A 4,804-nucleotide genomic window follows, 5' to 3' on the forward strand; every position below is an offset into this window, starting at 1 on the left:
GCCCGCGCACCCAAGGGGTTCCCATATGAAGCCCTAAGAGTGGCAGGGAGGAGCGTGCAACCCCGCTGTGTGGACAGCCAGACACATAACCGCCCTTCCACCGTCAGTACCCCTCAAACAATGCCAAAAGGGAGACGTGCCCCAGCGCCCACCTCGAGTCAACTGCGTGCATTAGGCGCCGTCCTCCGCAAAGAGAGCAGCCCCGGCCACTCCCGATCTGAGCGGCCATGAAGAAGCCTCGATCCGAGAAGCCTTGCCCTCAAAGTGAGCCACTCACCTACCGGACAGGATCTTTGGCGGCTGAGACCCAGAGAGGTCCGTAGTCTGCAACGGAGTCTTCCGCCTCCCCGCAGACCAGGACTTAACTCGTCTACGTCTCTCCACAACTGACGCACTTAGCAGCTCTGGCGTTCAACAAAATGGAGGGCGCGTCTCTACGTCACTTCCGGGACCGCCCCTGGGGCTTGGGAGTTCACCCTACAGGCTCCAGGGATGGAAGTCTTTGCGAGCTGGGAGCTTTGGTGGGGTGGGGCCTTCCTACGGTGATCCGGTGGGCTCCCGGCGGTGGGTGCGGCCGGGGTCGGAAAGTGCCGTGGGCGTGGCCTGCAGGTGCAGGGCGCTCTATTGGCAGCTGTTGCAGACCTTGGCCGCTCCTGGGTCGTGGAGTTGTGTTCCTCATCCTGTCTCCATTAAAAATATCTTCTGACTAATGGCAGCTCTTTTTTGTATTTGCAATGTTTTATTTCAGACACCTGGAAGATTATTGGGTAAAAGAAATTCAGGTCTTGCAATATTAACGGGCCTTCTCTGACCCATGGCCGCGCGCAACTCCTAAGGTCTCATCAAGACACGTGTGCTCCTTGATGCTCAAATAGATTCTTTAACCGTGCCATGATGTGTGGTTTCGTTGTAGTGACTAAAGAACTGAAGTATCTTTAAAAAACATTTATTCTTTTCTGTTCTCTTCTTTTATTTTGGAGCCGATACTTTATATCTTGGGCGCGGGGGTGGGGGTGGGGGGACACACTCATGGGGGAGGCACCACAACAGGATCTTCGTTCCTCTATCCCAGCCTGGGCCAGCTCCAATCACGAGCAGGTGTGTAAAGGGAGACCTTCAGCTGTGAACCCAGGATCTTCCCACGTGGTTCCAGCATCGCAGAGTGTTAACCACTGTGTTAATGCTGCCTACCCTCAGATATTTTTTAAATGAGAGGTTTTGGGGTGATGAAGTGTTCACATTAAGACTGCAGTTGGAAAGCCATCTTGAATTGTGGCCAGAATGCTGATTTCTGCATTTCCACTGCTCTGGGACTGAGCTGGCTAGAAGAGGTTTCAAGTTGCTTTTAAGTCCAAATGGTATTTGATTAATCCTCCCTGTTCAGGTTTCTGTAATAGAACACATGAAAGTCTACAATTTTTCAGAAACAGAATGTTGTGCTTACAAAGTAGGTGTTAAACACAGCTCTCCACCTACTACTCCAGCATTTTCTCAATAAGATTGGGAGGTCTAGAAACTGAAACATAGAATGAGGGCGAAAGTTTGTTTCTTTGATTCTTTTAGGCGGAAACTCAGGCTGCCTTTTTTTGAGAAGTGCCTAGAATCTAGGGTTGCTTGCATGCAACTAGAGTTACACAGATAAATTAAGTAGTTCAGGAAGAACACTCAGCCCTTATTCTACCTTAGGGGCTCTTAGGGACTCTAGACTGGAACTTAGATAGTTCGTGTCGCATTAGCTTATCCATACAGTTATATGTGCAAATAGAGAGAGCTTCAATGCGGATATAGCAAAATGTATTACTGAGTCAGCAGGTGATGCAGAGGTTTAGGCAGCTGGATCCCACATGGCCGGTAGCAGTTCAAGTCCTGACCCACACACGAAAAACACACTAAGCATGTGTGCATGTGTGCCCCAAATCCCAAGAACAGAGGAGAAAAGACTGCAGCCTGGCCATCTCTCAGGGGACTGATTTCTGACTTTCTATTTTTTCACCCCCTGAAAAAATAACTGTAAATAAAATTAAGTCCTATGAAGATTGATCAAAAAAACAAGACAAATTGATAGTATCAAGAATGAAAAAAGAAATATCACTACAGATTGTAAAAATGTCAAAAAGTCACTTAAAATGCCAAAGCATAAAGAAAAGTTACTATCAAAAAAAACTTTTTTTTTCCTTTTTTTGGAGAGATTTTTGCTATAGGGTATGTGTGCTCACCAGAAAGACAGAGACAGAGAGACAGAAAGTGAGAAATCACCCCCCAGGGGGATGGCCATGCCACAATCCCTTCTCCTTCATTCTCCTCTTGGAATCTTGGGCACGCATGCACACACGCCCGGCGTGAGTTTAAGCCACCGGGTCCAGGACTCGAACCGTGGTCGACTACATGGGAGTTCAGCGACACAGCCATTACACTAACTGCTGGTCCCCCCCCCCAAAAAATAAAACTTTTTTGTTTGTTTGTTTGAGAAGTTTTTCACTATTGGGCGCATGCGCTCGCCAGACAGAGAGAGACAGAGAGACAGAAAGCGAGAAATCACCCCCCCGGAGGGGATGGCCATGCTGCAATCCCTTCTCCTCCATTCTCCTCTCGGGATCTTGGGCACGCACGCACACGCGCCCGGTGTGGGTTTTAAGCCACCAGGTCAGGGACGCGAGCCGCAGTCGACTACGTGGGAGTCCAGCGACATAGCCATTATGCTAACTGCTGGTTCCTGAAAAATAAAACTTTTTTTTAATGTAGTTAGTTATCTGTGGTATGGAGAGTTAAGGATGGATTTAAAAGAACATATGTATTTGTTTGTTTGTTTTTTAAACTGTTATTGTTAGCTGTTGGGCTGATAAGCATTAGCGTTTTATAATGCATAAAGTGTCCTGAGTCAGTTCTTACGAGAGACTTCAAGAAGATCATGGAAAACTGGAGTTAAAAGATAAAAATGTTTAAATATAAGCTGTTTCTCAACCTAAGTCCATCAAGCGCAAGACACTTTTATAAGCCATGATACCAGCCTTTTAGTCTGTCCCTGAAGAACTGAGTGAAGAGCCTGGGAAATTAACCCTGTCAATGCCATCTTTTTTTTTTAACATTACTAACTAAAGGGGGTGTAGCCCTTAAAAAATTTCTTTAAGATTAGGAAATAAAAATAAGTCAGAAAGAGCCAACTCAAGACTGTAAGGTGGATGCCTACTCATTTCCCATTTGAATTCTCCCCAAATTGTCCTTGTTTGATGAGAAGCATGAACAGGAATGTGTGGTAGAGAAGGATGCTGGTGAGGTTTTCCCAGGTGTTTTTCTGCTAAAGCTTTGGCTAACTTGCTCAAAACACGAAATAGATGTGTTCACTCTTTGGTCCTCCAGAGAGTGAACAAGCAAAATGCCTCCAGCTTACCCAGAAAACTGTTGCCATGACCTTTGCTCTTGACTGGTCCACCTGGCCTAGACTGAATCAGTCTATCTCTTGGTAGCCATTGCTTGGATTATGCTTTGTCTTCAGAAACATAGTGGCAAAGCCACGTGCCATTTCCTATTACAATTATTTAAGGAAATATGAACTCTTGATTCCACTTTTTAAAAATTTCTATCCAGGGGACCGCTTCCTTTCCCCCACCCCTGCCACGCGAGGCTGCGGCACACGATTGAAGAATGTCCTGGGTTCCACTGGGGAAAGTCCTTCTGAGGAATGTCATTCGGCACACAGATGCTCACAATAAGATTCAAGAGGAATCAGACATGTGGAAAATAGAACTGGAGAAACAGATGGAAGATGCTTACCGGGAGACGAAAAGGAAAATGTTACCCAGTAGTTCAAGCCGGATGCGTAGTGATGGTTTTGATGAAGAAAGTCAAAGAGACTATTGGAGGACAAAGAATGAAATTTCTGGGACATTGGAAGATGATTTTCTAAAGACTAAATCTTGGAACAAGAAGTTATATGATTATGAAGCTAACATGCCAGACAGATGGGGTCACAGTGGTTATAAAGAGTTATACCCTGAAGAATTTGAAACAGACAGTGATCAGCAAGATATTACCAATGGAAAAAAAAATCTCCTCAGGTAAAATCATCTACCCATGAATCCCGCAAACACAAGAAGTCAAAGAAATCCCACAAAAAAAAGCAGAAAAAAAAGTCACACAAAAAAAAACGAAGAAAAACAAACAAGAAGCCACAGATGTAGCAGCAGATTCCTCAAGTGAATTTTCAGAAGAAACCGGAACTTCTAGTACCAGGAAAAAAAAAAGAACCACATAAACGCAAGAAAAAATCCAGGAAAAAGTCTCTCAAAAAACCTGCTTTATTCTTAGAGGCAGAAAGTGACACTTCCCAGTCAGATGATTCAGCATCCAGCAGTTCTGAAGAAAGTGAAGAAAGAGACACTAAGAAAACTAAAAGGAAAAAGGAAGAGAAAGAAGTTCATATCCCTATAGCTAATAATGGAATACAGGAGAGGACAAATAAACGCACAAATTGGACAGTAGCTACAGATGAAAGGTCTGCTGAGAGCTCAGAGGATGACTAAATGGGAAAGAAACATTCTTACTTCCCTCTTGACTGAGATACTTGCAGTTCTTATGCCTCGGGGTTTTGCCAGTGACTCTTGTTCAGCACAGAGGGCCTGAGGTCAGAGCTGTCTTGTGCCATCCAAACATGTTCTGACAGACTCGTCTTCTATTTTGGCCTGTTAAACCTGATCCCTTTTTCTTGTTAATAGGGAATCTGGTATTTTGTCAATTTCTTGAAGAGATTATTTTTTGCAATGAATCACATTCAGTGTAGAGTACATATACAGCAAATTAAAGGACC

At 44.7% G+C, this 4,804-nt stretch overlaps 1 protein-coding gene and 1 pseudogene across 3 annotated transcripts in view; one reads left to right on the plus strand and one right to left on the minus strand.

Moving 5' to 3' along the window:
• Positions 1 to 451, minus strand: part of SRSF5 (serine and arginine rich splicing factor 5) — a 14,976-nt gene extending 14,525 nt beyond the window's left edge. Inside the window, exon 1 of one of the 3 annotated variants that reach the window (XM_014585379.2) lies at positions 282 to 451. The gene's annotated coding sequence lies outside the window, so the exon portion shown is untranslated. Of the gene's footprint in view, positions 1 to 152 lie in introns of all 3 variants that reach the window. The other 2 variants (XM_006171504.3, XM_006171505.3) reach the window with 2 other exon arrangements.
• A 3,170-nt stretch (positions 452 to 3,621) lies between these two features.
• LOC102495901 (uncharacterized protein NKAPD1 pseudogene) lies at positions 3,622 to 4,520 on the plus strand (annotated as a pseudogene).
• Positions 4,521 to 4,804: the final 284 nt, after the last annotated feature.

This window comes from Tupaia chinensis, unplaced genomic scaffold (genome assembly GCF_000334495.1).
Source record: "Tupaia chinensis unplaced genomic scaffold, TupChi_1.0 Scaffold149686_1, whole genome shotgun sequence".
In the NCBI taxonomy this organism is placed as follows: domain Eukaryota; kingdom Metazoa; phylum Chordata; class Mammalia; order Scandentia; family Tupaiidae; genus Tupaia; species Tupaia belangeri.